We start from the raw sequence: 17,189 nt of genomic DNA, 5'->3' as shown, positions 1-17,189 counted from the left end.
CTTGATTTTCTTTTTTTATTAAAGCAGTTCTACGTTTATAACTTAACCAACAGAATATCTTGTTTTCATGCCATTTTGGGATGATTCATCTAATTATATCCGCAATCAGCTCACAGGGGCTAATGTCATACAGCATTAGCCCCTGTTAGCAATAATTTCCCCAGTATTATAATTAACCCTCATGTAGAGTTCTTTGTTGCCTTGATTACTGTGCCCTTTGTAAGGTCTCATCTATACTGGCCAAACCTACTCGTACACATACAAGCTTTGTCTATCATTAAATATAATACATATCATTGATGGGTTACAGAATGGGTTTACAGGGGCCCTGAACACTTGCGGCCTGTGCCGAGTAGGCCCATTCAGAGCATCTGTTTGATATGACTGTTTTGACTATATTGTCAATCAAATGACCACAAAAAGACACAAAATGACCACAAAAGGATGCAAAATGACCACAAAGAGACTCAATACGACCACAATATGTTGCTAAAAATAAAGAGGCACACACAATGGCTACAAAGAAACACAAAAATACCACAAAGACAGACAAAGCAACCGCAAAGAGATGCAAAATGACCATAAAGAGACACAAAAAAAGTACAAAGAAAAGCAAAATGAACACAAAGAGATGCACAACATCCTCATAGGGATACAAAACAATCATAAAGAGAAGCAGAACAACCACAAAGAGACAACTACAAAACGACTGCAAAAAGATGCAAAATGATTACAAAGGGAAGCAAAATGACCACAAAGAGATGCAGGGGGCTTTTACATGTCTGTGCCGAGGGGCTCTTAATCCATCCATGCATATAGATCAATCTTTTTGAAATACTTACCCCCCCCCACACACACACACACACACACACACACACACACACACACACACACACACACACACACACAGGAAAGTGATGGGGGACAAAATTACTAATTTTGCTCTTATTTGTTGTGTTCCTAGCTAGGTCTGTGATATAATTAACATTCACAGGATGCCACTCCATAGTCCACAGTGACTTGTTCTCATTGAGAAGTTCACAAGGTACTTCTTTACTGCCACAGCCTGCGGATTAGTTGCCATGGAAACAAAGCTGTCGGAAGTCAGGAGGAATACGTTACCCGATACTTGTGTTTGCTTCCTCCAGTGGAGGATACGATGCAGAAAAGTTTGAAGAGTGTTGTTGACAGAGGCTCAGTAGCTCTCAGGGACTGAGAGTGCTGGAAAAACCTTGACATGCATTCCTCCTCTTCCTCCTCTTCCTGCACATCCAGCTCTTGCTCTCTGGACCTATTTATTAAGTTTACTTTTTATGTTTTGACTTTTTACACCTAATTTGTGGTGTTCATTCATCAAAAGCCAAATGTAGAGCATACAACAGACTAGAAAATCATAGACCTTGCATTAATAACCTGATAATTCCTTCATTCAATTATTCATGAAGAGGAGTGTGTTCATGAACAGTATGTTTGCTTTATCTGTCCAGGCTGCATTATTCCCGCCTTAACTATGCTTAACCTTGAATTGTTTGCACATTACTGAGACTCACCAGATTGTTTTGATTGTAATCTCCAGCTTTTATTCATTAGTGCTTCAAAAGAATAATTAATATTGCTGCAATTTATGTCAGATATTCAAAACCAAAGTTAATACATTCTGTTTTGTATTGTATGTATGAAAACACAGCCTGTGTCCATAGTCACGTTCTCTGAGTACCTTTTCTTTCTTTTGTCAGAGAGTTTTATCAAGATTTTATTCACAGAGGACAGCTTATAGTGAAATAACTTGTTTTGATTGATGACTAAAGTTGACACTGCAGCGTGTCTTCACTCCCTGTTCATGATGGTGATACTGGAGTCACTGGAGTGCCAGCTCGCAGTTTGGAAGTTGGCCACAGGGGGCTTAATGAACCATTTAGTGAGTCTGTGGTGAAAGGACAGAGCTGGATGTTCCCCATGTTCATGCTCAGATTGGAGTCAAAATCTGAACTGACTGAAAACACAAGTCTGAATTAAACGTCTTAAAAGTATATATCTGAAATACTGTCAAAATGTTGGAGTTTCTTGCTGCGCAGTTGTTGTGGGAGAAAATAAAATCAGTTTTCAGTTCTCTCTTTAAAGGAGAAGGTTGGTAATGTGCCATATTTTTCTTCGTTGCCAACAAATCCTATGAAAATATCAAAACCAATAATGAACTGATCCAAATACAAGTATTGCCTGTATAGCAAAACCCTGACATACTGTAGCTTATTCCTCTGCACCTCTGCAATGTAGATCAATGGTGAGGATTTGGACCCCAGCAGGGAGTCACAAAATACATTTAAGGGGTCATGAGATGATTAACAGAAGAGGAAAGAAGAAAAAAATATTTCTGCTGCTCAAAGTTGTGGTTGTTTTTTAGGGCTTTACTATAATATTCATTTTCTTGTAAATTGCTTGATAATTTTACTTCTTCAGGAACAAAAGAAAGAACAAAAGATAATTATAGTCCATCGAGTCAAGTTTTATATGAAATAATTGATATGGATGTCAAACCATAAATGCTGTCACGTTCATCAAAGAAACCTTTGTAGATTTGAAAGGGTTTCCATCTCAGACCAAGGAATATAATTAAAACAATTATTGGAGACTGCCTGCTGAATAGATAAACATTTTATTAAAGGACCAGTGTGTGAAATGTATTGTTATTTAGCGGTGTAGTTACACATTACAACACCGTCGTCTCACCCTCCTTGTTTAAGCATGTAGGAGAAACTATGGACTGTAGAGACATGGTGGTTCAACATGGCGGACCTCGTAGAAGAGGACCCGCTCCCTCTGTAGATAAAAACAGCTCATTCTAAGGTAACAAAAACAAAATGATTCTTATTTTCAGGTGATTATAAACTTATCTATGAATATTATACTCCACTTCTGCCAATAGATCCTCCTAAATGTTACAAACTGGACCTTGTAATCGGATCTATGATGAAAACGTTTCTTTGACTTCCTCTGGAGAATGTGAAGGCTGCAGTTCAGCTCTTTATAATCACTTTTATATGACGGGCAATTGCGGCCCTGCTCGGCCCCGCTAGAAAGCAGGTCCACAGCGGCGTGGCGGCATGTCATCACAGCTTGGTTTGGCACTACACGGTTGAAGCAGACCGACCCCTTTAGGGATTTAATGCTGCACTCAAACATTCAAACAGGCAAAGTCAAGAAGATGGCCCCCTTTGCTCTTTAAGAAGAGTATCACATCAAAAGATATTCATTTTTTATCTTACCAATTTGTATATTCCTATTTGTATCATACACACATACCTAAAGTCCCAAAAGGTAACGTTTTTTTACACACAAGTTTTTATCTTATGGGCACAAGTTACTTATCTTGTGCGCACAAGATATAAAAACTTTACCTTTTGGGGACTTTAGGGGCTCCGTAGTGTCATGATTTAACTGTCTCATGATATATCTTTACATTCCTAATAGACTTGTGTGCCTCAGACAGGGTATGGCTGCGCGAAGGATTGAATGACTAACATCCTGTTGGTTTTGGTCTTTGCAAAGAAAGAGTTTGAGTAACATCCAGGATGCCCCATTGTTGTTTCTTGGTCTTCACAAAGCAGGTCTATTTTTTGTTTCAGTCACAATTTTATTTGTTTGTTTTAATTTGTTTTAACACATTCACTCATAATGGAGCCCAGTGCCTCGGAGCTCAGATTAACAATGAAACATTTCTGTCTCACAACAGTTGTGATGATAATTGGCTACGGAGGCGTCCTGTGCGATTAAAAAGGAGGCCTAGAATATCCATTATGTTTCATGGCGTGTGTGGTGGCAACAGCTATTACAATGGTTTCTGATTAAAAGTTATAAAAGGAAAATGACGTGTGAATGTTTTACAATAAGAGCTAGATATGAAAGTCAGTTAGACTTCCCCAGAAGGGGAAAAATAACCTTTTGGGGAAGTCTAACTGACTTTCATATCTAGCTCTTATTGTAAAACATTCACACGTCATGCTTCGTAGTTGAAAGAACGCCTATCACAGGACAGCACACGACCAGTAAACTGCTTGCTACTTGGTAACAAAGAAAATGATCCAGTTCAGTGAAACATGTAATTGCATTCAGAAAACATTTGCACACATTTGATGATCAAACCCTTTTTTCTCCTGGAGCAAATGATTTAATATGCAACACTGAGCGCTGTTAACCAGCTGACCCATGTTGGATCAAAGCAAATCAGGTGCTCTTCCAAGGGCCATGAATCCCCAAGAATTGATTTAAAGCAATTGACACTAATGATCATTAAGTCACTGCAGCATGAAGTGTAACATTGCTCCCAAAAATAACAGTGTTAAGGGGCCAAACAGTGCATTAAATCTAGTTGTCAATCCACTGTATATATATATATATAATAATAAATAATATTCAATTGGATTACCTAACCAATGCTAAGCATATCGTTTTGTAATTTGAAGTACATTTAATTATTTTTGGTGATAGAATTTTCCACTTCACATCATTTTAAAATAACATTTTATCAAGTATCAGGTTGGATATTCTGACATCATTCCATATTAATTGTAGAATTATTTGTAAATTAGTTTTATTTTATCAAGCTAATGTTAACTTTGTCATTTGGTTCAGTTACGCAGACAGTGGGTAACAACTAAAATCTAGCTTGTCTCCATTCAGCTATCATTTCCGACGTAATTAGGCTTAGTTTAAACAGCTTGTGCAGTTGGCTCCTTTTCTGCAATGAGGAGAGATTGTTCTAACAGCGTAAATATCACACATATACAGTATATACACATATTGCATTCCTGGGAGTAAAAGGAGTGAAACATTATGTTGCTTGAATTGTGTCCCCTTGCAAACAAAAATCCTTAGTCTAACAGTATTGCTGGTGGATTACACCAGTTAGCCAAACACAGGGCTCATTAACTGTTATCTGGGGTGCCCAGTAGCTCATCTGGTACAGTGTCCCTTCTGCATCGGCCGGAGTTCGATTCCAACCCGTGGCCCTTTGCTGCATGTCGTGCCCTCTTTATCTCCCTCATTACTTGTCAGTCACCAACAATAAAGGCAAAAAAAGCCAGACAAATCCATAATCATCTCAGAATTCGAATGCTAAGATGCAGAAACAACACTATCACCTCAGCAAGCACAAAATAAAAAATACATTATGTTATTGTGCTATGGATCAATGTGTTACATTTAAAACCACTACTGTATCAATATTGGTTGGACAAAAAATTAACTCAAGGTCTACTTACTACTGTAGCTATTTATTAAACTTTTAACCAATTAGATTTTTGGCCAGCCTTTGCTCTTATTCATTTTCAATACTTGCAACATAATACACCCTTTACCTACTCTAATAATGTCTTAATTTGAATATAAAACTCTGTTGTCATCATTTCTTGAATCCACATGAATAATAAGAAAACAAAAAACACCCACTTTGTCTCCTTTACTCTGCTAACTGATCTTTTATATTTTCTTTTTGTTCTCTTCACTTCAGTATGAGGATTACATGTCACCATAGAAACACAAGCAAATAATTACCAAAGGATTATCAAAATATGGCTATCCACAAACACCTCATGTTACAGTGACTGTATCACGCAGATATTGTTTATCTGACCAGGTTTTTAGCTTAGCAGTTTTTGACCTTTATTCCAGTAGTCGTACAAAACATTACCATGAGAGGGATTAACTGAAAAAAGGCTTTGTGTCATTATTTTGCAGGCATCGAATTGTAGCTCTTCTGAATCCTGGAGAGATTTCATCCGTCAGTTTTATAACAGAAGTTGCAGAGGGGAACCATGTTCAGACCAGAATGAGTGTCATGCTTGAAAGCTCTTCTGCTACAATCTAAAGCAAAAATACATGCATGATACATGATGTGATTGTAACATTAACAGACATTAGCAGCTCTGCTCTTCGCAGCTTGTCAGGCTAAATAAGGCAACATGGGATGCCCTTGAGACTCAGACTACAGCAAGTTGTATTGCATGTGTTTTAAAGACTACTGACAGCCTCAGGAGAACACAATGGTCCAAGGCCCTTCAGGAAGGATGGAGCTCTCTCTCACACACATACCAACACAAATACACACACAAAGACACACTTGTGCATCAATTGACGTGGCTTGATCCGAGTTGTTTCATATCTGCTCCAGGGACTTTATCACTGGTTATCTATCTGGTGCTCTCTGTCTTCTGGATCAAGCAGGTTTGCCTACACACAGCCACCTGTCTGAACACTCCTCTGATAAGATTACTCACACTGGGATTTCGGCTGTGTGTGTTTTTTTTATGTGCATGTGTTTTGATGTGATACTCTCTTAATGCTGCGATTGAGGGAGGACAGATGTCTCTGAGTGTTTTCTGTGTGTGCTTCTATGTATGTGGGCCTGACTGTAAGAATGAAACGGTGGATTTATTTGAAATGTTATGCCTGTTTATTACTATATATTCAGTGAATTCAAGGAAATTATACAACAGTGACTGGAGTAAATGCAATTTATTAGATTCAGTGCATTATGCACACATTCAGCAAAATTAATATGTTCAATCTCCACACAAAGAAACTCACTGCATCTCATTACTGTACACTCCAAAACCATTTGTTAAACAGTCCAACACACATAAAAGGATAAGGCCATGCCTCCTAATCAAAGACACTGATTAGTAAAATTCTTTCTGAATACCCTGTGATTGGACATCTACCCACATGCACTGTGGTTTTAAGCACCTGAGAGTCTATATATTCACTTGTAGTGAATATATTCTGTATAATGAGCAATGCCAATGGGACAATCAGAGACTCAATTGGCAGTCCAAGTTGCATTTGAGACATTTCATGCTTTTCAGTCTGGAAAGCAAGAAACACAAATTGATTTTCACAAATCAGATTTTAACCATTGATTTGATATTCGACTCAAATTTGTGTGTCGTGTGTCTCAGTCTGGCCGCGAAAATCAGATTTAAGACTGTCGTGTGTGTGTGGGCATGTGTGGTGTTGAAATGAGACAATCTTATTTGCTTTTCACTCAACACCATTGGATACACAGTCTAAAGAAAAAGAAAAAAACACTCTTAAAGGAAACCTTTAAAGCAACATAGCTCACCCAATTTTAGCTGAAAATACGTATTAGTTGGATAATTTCAGTAGAAGAGGATTTTGTCGAAACCAGTATGATATGAATAGAGGGGTTTAATCTGGCAGTGGGAGTCATCTACTTTGTATGAGACTGTCAACTACCTGTCTTCATGTTAACACAGTGGGGGTGGTCATTCATGCAAGCGAGTTTTTGCATGTGTGAGATGTGTGTTTGTGTCTGTAAAATAGATGGATGAATTTACAGCAAACCCCCCACTGCTTCTTTCCTCCCGGGGGGATTTTTCTTCCCTTCATGTCCATAAATACATGTCCGTGCAAAAAGCATATTTGTCTGTTCTTGGGCAGCGTTTGACTGGCAAGCAGGGTAATAACCTTCCCGCTAGAAGGGATTAGCAGCAGAATGCAAATGGCAGATGTGACACATATGCATACATCATGTTAGCAGGTGCGGAGGATTTCATGCTGGCTGTTCAGAGGTGTTGGGAAGAGATCAGAATCAGTCATGAAGATGCTGACATCCAGTACGACAGGAATGTTTGATGAATCGATGGAGATATTATGAAAATTAATGGAAGGAGGTATTTATAGCCGTAAATTAGTTTTCCTCAGTGTTTATCACGAGCTGACTAATGCTGCATCTGGATGTCATTTCCTTGTCAGTTTGCGAAGTGAAAGAAATTATAACATCATTAAGTCAGAGATGGTGGTTGTTTGCTTTTGTGTGATCATTGGCCATGGGTAATTGTATCTCATGAACTGGACTAATGAGAAAGCCACAAGGTGTAAATAATGGAAACCAGTCATCAACAGTTTTATCTTATTAACAGCTTGGATATGTTAATCACTAGCCTGCTACCATTAATGTAGTGACAAATGGATGTCTTAGCAATTAATCTGGTATGTTGTTTGCCAGAACCTGTGTTGAAGTGCATTGTCACAGCTTGTATGTTATACATTTACTGCTGTTCATTACTTTCTTGGCAGTTTGATATTTTGGTTGTACATTCAGAATTTTCAACCTTCACCGGTTGGCAAAGATGTCCCAAACGCACTATAATGTTGGAGGAATTGTTCAACCTTTTGGGATGTATGCTTTTTACGCGTCATTACCAAGAGTTAGATGAGAAGACTAATGTCTGTACTGTAAAAATTAACACTATTTCTTGTGCAAAATCAGTAACTTCTTGAAGTCTTGTCGTCACTGTGAGGTTGCCAGGCAACCAACAGAGACTTTGGTTTGTGTTTTTTACACTTCTGGTTTTTTGTGCTGATTTAACAAATTACATATAACACAACAGTTATTGGGCTTTAGAGGTGCTGGCAGGTGTTTTTTTTATTTCCTGTCTTCCTGCAGAGCTAAGCGTACTATTTTTAAAGGAAAGGTGTCACAGTGGTATCTCTCATATGATTCTAGGCAAAAAAAGTAAATACCAGTAAGCAGGTTTCACAACAACGCCAAACTTACATTAATAGTAATTAATGACAGTGAAAATGACAACCCAGCACCAGCCATCAAAAGAGAAAGCAAATAGAAAAACGAGGATGTGTAAGCACAAGTTTAAAAATGATTTTATACTCGGAGGGACACCGTGTGCAGAGAGGTTTACTGGGGCAGAAAAAATATTCTAAGCACTTATTGAGAAAGGCTTTTGAATTTGAAGTAATTAAATCCCCAGTGCACACACAGCAACAAAGATGTTTTATATGAGGTCTGGGTCCGTCATGTCCTTTTTTTTTGTGACTTTTACTCGTTAGTGCTGTTTCTCTTTGTCAATGCAATTTGTGTTTCATACATTTTATCCTGACTTTCCAGACTGTTCCCCTTAATAAGTTAAATTTTTGCTGTTTATTTTGACTGATGCAGCTTCAGTTTGGTCACAGACGATTCGGCCTCTCTGGAGCTCATTTGTAAATCAACGCTCTGATTACCAGACCTCTTATAACCCATAAATGCTGCTGATTAGGTCTAATCTTGACTTAACTATTAGGACATTTTTTAGTATAGTTTTAAAGTTGCAGGTCTTTTTATATTATTTGTCTGGTTCCTGTATTATTATTTATTATTTACTATACTGATTTGGATAATGGTCTTTTAATCACCCCCAAAGTCAGAACAATAACCCATCGTAAGGCATCTTTTTATCACTAGGTCCTCGTCTCTGAAACAGGCTTCCTGAGGACCTGAGGGCGGTACAGAGTGTTGACACAAAGACTTACCTTTTTAGTCTGGCTTTTAATTGATTTGACTTATTTGTCTATCTATTTATATTGTTGTTATTATTATTATTATTATTATTATTATTATTTGCTTGTGTGAAAAGAGCTATCCAAATAAACTCTGATTGATTGATCGATGGCTGTCACAAATAAGCACATAATGCTGCTTGGAAAGCAAGAAAAAGCAAGGGACAGCTCTGCATGCAGCGACTAAAACGTATGAATATTTTAAGACTCTGTTCACCACGAACATTGTTTATATTAGCGTTTGTCCTGTAATCACAAGTTGACAGACCTTCTTTAAATATACATGGGAATTATACTCATATCTATTATTAGGTACCTTATTAAGGCTAGATCTATCTACTCTTGTTGTCTCATTTGAGAGCACAAAGAGACACGTACCTGCTGATAACAACTTTAAACCTTAATTAGTTTTCTGTTTTCTGTGGAGGAAGCCTGTGCTATAAACATTGTATAAATAATTAAAGTTCTATTTCCTGAGTTCAACTTCCCTGATGATAGGTAATTTACCTTAAGGCTGCCTGATCCCGCGCCAAAACAAATGGTAAAAGATGTTTATCCTTTCTTACCCAGACTGGGTGTTTGGTTGATCTCCCCACCAGCTGCCACTGAACACTCAAACAACAGCACAAAAAACACAACACAACACAAAGGACCAAAAATTGAGAAGACAGGTTCTGTTTAGCAAATTAATCCCTCTTTCTTTGCTCATATGTGACTCAGATCTGTTTTTTTTTATAACAGTGTCAACAGCGTTTTAGCAGTGCAACCTCAGTATGAGTCATATAAGAATTCATGTGACTTTTATCTCTCTCTGGATCTATGATCGTCATGCGGGTCACTTCAGCACCGTGACCTGTTCACACTGGAATCTCATATAGGCCACATTTAAAGAATATTGTGAACAGCTAAACAAACAAATCTGGTCTGAGCAATAAATCAGAATTGAGCACTAAGGCGTGTAGTGGGTTCTAGTGCTCAAGTATTGTACTTAAGTGATGTACTTGGACTATATATTTTTTTAAAAATGTTATACTTCTACTAATCAATCTTCTACACTGTAAAACCTGATGAGTTATTTCAACTTGAGCTGTTTGAGGAAAATGATTGCCTTAAACATTGAGGTTTATTAACTCAAACAATTTGAAAAATATATTTGATTTGAGTACAAGTCTCTCAAGTATTTATTGTTATAGTAGCTTGGGTAAATTCAGTTCATTGTACCAATCCCATTCAGCACTAATACAGAAAGTCAGCCAGTTAATTTTCTTTTTTTATGTGACTAACATCAAATCTTTACATTTTGGGAGATCATTAATAATTTTTTGGATGGACACTTGGACATATGATGATTAATAAACTGAAATAAAGATAAGAATTGAAAAATCCTATACAATATTATAATGCTTTCATATTTGTAATGATATAAAGTCAACTTCAAGAAAATGAGTCAATGAAAAAAAATGGAATTAAATTGCCAATACTTAAATGACTGCACACATTTAAGTGCATGCAAAACTACTTTAGTAGTTAGAGTAAATTATGTTAATTTAGTTTTTTTTAATGTAATGGCGTATTGATGTCACAAATCATGCTCATAGGTGTGCCCCTTAAAATCAGATTTTCAGTGAGCACAGAGAGTACAGAGTGAGCAAATTAATGTGAAGACAATCTCCTAGTGTCAAACTCTGCACATACATCATTCTGCACAGTGAAGCTCAAACATCCAGCTGTAGGAACAAGAACAAAAACATTTCTTGAGTGAATGGGGACTTCAGACATAGAACACAGAGTTTTTGACTGGTTATGAAACAGTCACAGTTTAATACTGATGCCTCTTACATTACATTAACAAAGAATACCAAGGTTGGCTTCTTCTTTGGTATGTCTGCCACCAGGTTTCCCATAAATTGGATGAAATGAGGTGGTGGAAACACCAGAATCCCCATGAAATGAAAGTTCTTTGTAGGGGTTTTAAAGTAAAACATCACTGCTGATCTGTGACACTCCCGCCCCAAGCAAATATGTTCCAACTGAAGACATAAATCTATAAAAACAGGTCGCAAATTTGAGTTCATTTTCAAATTCACAAATATATATATATATATATATTAGATTTATGGCTGAGTAGATCGGTTCAAATTGACATGGGTTTGAGCTCTTAATGGTATCATATGAGGTCAAAAAACATCTTCCTGTTGAACCGCCCCAAAACCTGCACCTGGAGAGGGGAGGAAATGTCAGTCAGTCTCTGTCTGTACTTATCTACACAGTTTAAAGACAAGGTCAAAACAGCCTGAGTGAAAACACAATGGGTGTGGAGCAAAAGCAGCCTCACTCTGTATAACAAATGTAACTCAAACACAAGAAAATGATGCATTATTGTTGATTAATTTCAGCTGCGGAGTGATATACAGGAGGAGCAGACGGACAGTGTATTTCGAATAAAGATTAACTACAGTGGCCATCATAATTACTCAGTTTTTATAAACCTTTTAATAAAAGAAGCTTGAAGGATGTCTTGGTTAAAAGCTACATAAAAAGCTGGATGTTACATTATTTTGTCCAAATACCTTTTCCACAGTCTGGAACAAATGTTCTCGCTTAATAACTATATAGAATATCACAAGCCTTATCTCTTAAACAGTGCATTCCCTGACACAGTGCGCTGGCTGTGGGTGGGCAGGTCCACAGAGAGTAATTTCAACATAAGCCAAAAAAACCTAAACACCTTCAAGCCAATCAGGGCAGACAACAGCTAACAGCAGGATTTTTTAATATCTATTTGCAATGATGCACAGGCATACAAAACCCTTGTCTTCATTTCTGTTTTCTTCTTTACACAATGAATGCAAGTAGGCGTATAGAACCGCTCTCTCCTGCTGCCCACATCCAAACTCTTTGCATATGCAGTATATCTGTTTGTCTCTAAGCGTGCTGTAGAACGTAATGACATTTTAGCGTGTCGGGTTGCACAACTAGAGACATCAATGGGCTCATCCACAAACACATCTTGCCTGATGAACAATTGGTTGCCTCTCATGCTTTTCATGGTTACTTAATTGTTTCATGTACCCTCATGTAAAATCCCCTTGTTGAATTAATACATTAATTAAATCTTTTAGTTAACAGCAGTAATTAATGCTAAATCATATTGCACAAAGGTATTAAGTCACCACATTCAACTAACGGTGACCAAGGTGTGATTCATCCATATTTTACTCTGGCTTTTTGGATTCATATTCAGCACATTCATTATTCATTCACAATTGTTAATGCGTGAGTTGTATTGTTTTATTCATGTTTAATTAACAATGTTATCCATTTGGTAACATGTCAGGATGTTTTTAAGCATCACAGCTTTCCACCCTTTGTTATCCTGCGATCTGGATCAGTGCAGTCTAACCTCAACAGTGGTGTGACTCTTGGGAGGGCTCTGTCAGTCATTCCATCAATCCATTGATCCAAAGCCAAATATCAACAATATGTGAACTGCCATGAAATTTGGTACAGTGGTGGAAGAAGTATTCAGATACTTTTCTTTTAGTATAAGAATACTACATTTCAAGGCCTTCTTGAGTTTAGGGGGTGCAAGAAAATATACACAGTAGGCCAATATCTCAGCATTTGGTGCACTTCTGTGAGGAAAACTAAATGAAGCCTATTAGTTTTGTACTGTTAAAAATTTAAAAAATACATAATACAGACCAAGAAATGTACAAGGTACAGGTTCCTAACAAGGAAAAGGAAAACCCATCTCTGATCAATATTCACAGGAAATATGTTGCTCAAAATCCATCCAAATGACTTGTTTTACACAAATATCCTGCCATTATTGTGTTCACTGGGTTCATTGTACAGTTAATCAGTTGTTCTGTACTGTTATCCATTGATTATAATATGAAATATCCATAAAATATGTCACTTAGTCAGGGGTTGTGAGTTTGATAGAAAAGGGGTCCCTTAAAGAAGGTTGGGAGGTACTGCTCTAGTGGATCGGTAGGTCTATTACACTTTATCACTAATGTCAAATTTCATGCCCAGCATTACTCTCTATTACAAAGTTAAATGCACTTTCCTCACTGACAAGAAGGGATAATAATCTCATGATATTTCTCTGTAAGGTTCTGCTGTCAAAGCTTTAAAACTACCTCGCACCTCTTCTCTCATTTCTTCATGTCTCGCAACTACAATAATGAATCAACTTCAGATGTGCCATCTGTAATCTTGACAGGACTAGATGCAGGTAACACATACCTTTTAAATGGAATTCAATTCGATTCGAGAGATTTAAAGCTTTTTTATCTGGTATTTCGTAATGACCATAATAATTGTTTCTATTAATAGTGCTTGTGCAGCCATATCGCTATGCCAACAGTACTCGGAACTTTCTTTCTGTGACACCAAATAAGCCCAGAAATTTAGATTTCTGCCTGACTGTTGTCAAGTGTGTGAGGCCACATTTAGACACAAATCATATGTAAATATTTACATTTTTTAAATATTTAAATAATTGTTCAAAAACATTGTTACTAGAACTCTGTTATATCATTCCATTGTGTTTTGATACTAAGAGACTCACAATAGATATCTTTTATTACATTATATGACCATTTCTATTAGATGGGTTTTGCCTAATTTGTGTTTTATTTGATCTTGTGTTTTCCTTTTCAGTAATTCTGCAATGCTGTTTCAGTCTTTGTCATATCTTAATGCGTCTATTTTAGTGTTATTGTCTCTAAATCTCTATTTTGTCAGTGAAGCGAATCTTAAATGCCTCATGAGGTTGACTAAGACATGTTTATTTCCCATCAGAGCTGTTGTTATTAATCTTCATGACTCTGATTCCACAATGATCTTTTCTGTGTGAAAATGTGCTTTCAGTCGGCTCATCTGCCTCACACACAGCTGTGTTTTTGGAAAGTGACATCTTGACAGCACCTGGGCCTGGCAGATTCTCAGGTTCTGATGATTAAACACTGGTCATGATGTGATATTCTGGTCTGCACATTATTCATATCCAAAAAATGGCAGGAACAGTTGCGCATGCTTGCAGTAAAACAACATTATAAACTATTCTGTAAGGTGTTTTAAAGGGGCCTTAAAGTTCCAGTTTGTAAGTTTAGGAGGATCTATTGGCAGAAATTCAATATAATATTCATATGTATGTTTTCATAGTGTATAATCACCTGAAGGAATCATTTTGTTACCATTTTTGTTACCATAGAATGAGCCATGTACTGCCATGTTTCTATAGGGCACTGGAGTTTCTTCACAGCCCGTTTTCATTCCCATGTTGTCAAACACAGACGTGAGCGGTGTTCAATTAGATGCAACCTGAAACTTCACCACTAGATGCCACTTTAAGGTCCTTTGAAGTTTTTCTACTTGTGATCTGATAAATGATGAAGCTTTAACTTTACTGAGGATGAAGCTATTTAATGCCAGCAGAAAGCATGATTCCAAGGAATGATTCCAGCAACACTTAAACAATGTCAAACTTTTATTTCTGGCTTTGGCATTAATGTTGTATTACCAATAGAGTAACATGTAGAAGTAACATCATGTGTTAGATGTTTTGTAAGTTTCACTATTGATGACCAATACTGGATTTTTGAGGCTGATACAGATTTGACAAAAAAATAAAAATAAAAATAATAATCTTGCTGTCAAATCATATCTTGGATCCCAAAATATCACAGATAGTTTGGCAAATGGCCTAAAAAATAAATATAATTACCTTAAGAAACCTTCTCTTCTCTAAGACCTTGTGAGAATGACAGAACTGAATTGTGATCAAGATAACGTGATAGTTAATATATAGAAATAATTATAACAATTTTTTGAAAATTACAGCAATCACTGCTGCTCTTGACCTCTGCATCACTGTAAATGTTACTATTATGAATTCACAAAATGGGTGCTTTGTTGAAAAGTGGCGCTGTAACCTTGATGTATAACCTCCAGATAAAATCAAAAGAGAATACAGGTTTCCTTTAAAGGGCCATATAAATTCTGGAAATGTTACTTTCCCAAAATAGCATCATGTTAAAAGTGTGAACCGAAATGATTTTTTGTGGTTGCATAAGCTAAAACTCTACCAGGCAAACAGCTCTAAATAATTTGCCAGTCTTGTGGAAAGCCATTCTCATTTCATATGCTCATATTGCTGCTGTGTGCGCACTGCAGTTATCCTTGTAGCCTGTTTTGTCATTTAGTGGAGATATTCATAGGAGACTCATATTCCAGCTTTAAACAAGGGAAAGCAAGCCAGACTTCTCCCTTTATGGCTGCACGGAGACCAGAGTGCAACACAACGCACTTTGTGTATCTGAGTGAGCACGTCAGTCCATTTACCTTCTTTTTCTCACATCACTGCAATTCATAAATAGATTTAATATGTGCCCTTATTTATGAACCTTCAGTCTTAACAGAAAATACTTTCATCATGTTGTGCATCATGTTTTCTTGCTGCAGCCAGAACCTTTTTTTCCCCATCTGTGTGTTTGTACATGCTGAGGACATCAAAGCCGCCTCCACCCTGGGGGTTCCGCTGCACATTTACTTTGTTTGTGTGCTGATTTGAGTGTGTGAGTGTGTGTGTTGTGTGTGTGTGTGTGTGTGTGTGTGTAAGACTTTGGGCTAGAGTTGTGATTGTGTGGTGGCATATGTGTTAATTAAATTAACTTAATGGACAACATGAATGACTTTTGCAGTGTCACGCTATGTTAATGAAAAACCACTTACAGACATATAATGAACTTCTTGGATTCATTCCAGTCTGTACATTTCATGAAAGTACCAGCAGATTGTGGCAATTGCTGACATAGCTGACACTTGGAATCAACCGCACGTTGTGTAGATAAGACATATTTTCTTTAGGTATTGTAATTCCACAATATGGATCATGTATGAATAAGCACGCTCAGTATGGGGGACAGATATCTTTGTCTACATTGGTAGAGAGAAAATTATTTAGCTCTTCCTATTAAAACCTTTATTAATTAAACATCCACTACAGACACTTTGCTGGATTGTATCATTTGAACTGTGTATCATTGAAACAGACTTAGCGAATAAACCATGGCTTACACAGGCGTTTCCACACTTTTTTGACTGGGGTGGTACAAGATGTATGCAGAGGTGGCATGAAATATGTGTCTCAACTTTCCAGTCATTCCCAGTTCATGCAATTAAAATACTGTTTATGGCCCCCAGTATGCAGGAAATATTTTAATACACTAGGCAAACATAAGCATTTAAAATTAGCATAAAGTCGGCATGTCTGCAAGAGAGAGACTTGTGGGTAACCATAAACTCATTTTCATCTTGAGGTCAGAGGTCAAGGGATCCCTTTGAGTTTTTCCATCGCCAAAATCTTGCCTACGTTTGGAGCATTATTTAGGTACAGATGGATGTATTAGGTCATCTAGTTTCATATGATACCAGTATCTTCACTTTATCCTTAAAACAGAGCCCGCTACAGCCTCTGAAAGACAGTAAATAATGGGGTAGCACTTGGGGTGGCCAATCAGATTTCAGGCCCTCCCTCTGAAAACACCCCTTGATGTACACATAAAGCATGTGATTTAAACATCCAATGAAACTTGGCTTCACTGAGGAGATGAAAAAAGGTGGCAGATAAAAAAAAAACATCAGAAGCTATGTGGAGACTGTAACCTTCAAATTAAGACATGAAACAAACATAAATGCAATATTTCCATCAGCTGCGTATACTCTTTACAATAATGTCATTCAGTCAGTAAGTCACATTCACTTTCCTAGGCCTCCACCCCCGTGGTCTGACAAAAATACACACAGGAGACAAAACAGAAATC

The 17,189-nt window shown here is 37.2% G+C and overlaps 1 protein-coding gene across 2 annotated transcripts in view; it reads left to right on the top strand.

Moving 5' to 3' along the window:
- The window catches only part of tspan4a (tetraspanin 4a), a 118,652-nt gene that overhangs the window by 9,520 nt on the left and 91,943 nt on the right, over window positions 1–17,189 (top strand). The window lies entirely within an intron of this gene.

The sequence above is a fragment of the Dicentrarchus labrax genome, unplaced genomic scaffold, assembly GCF_905237075.1.
Source record: "Dicentrarchus labrax unplaced genomic scaffold, dlabrax2021, whole genome shotgun sequence".
NCBI lineage: Eukaryota > Metazoa > Chordata > Actinopteri > Moronidae > Dicentrarchus > Dicentrarchus labrax.
Note: the sequence above shows the minus strand (reverse complement) of the source record. Positions and strands in the feature narration are given on the sequence as shown.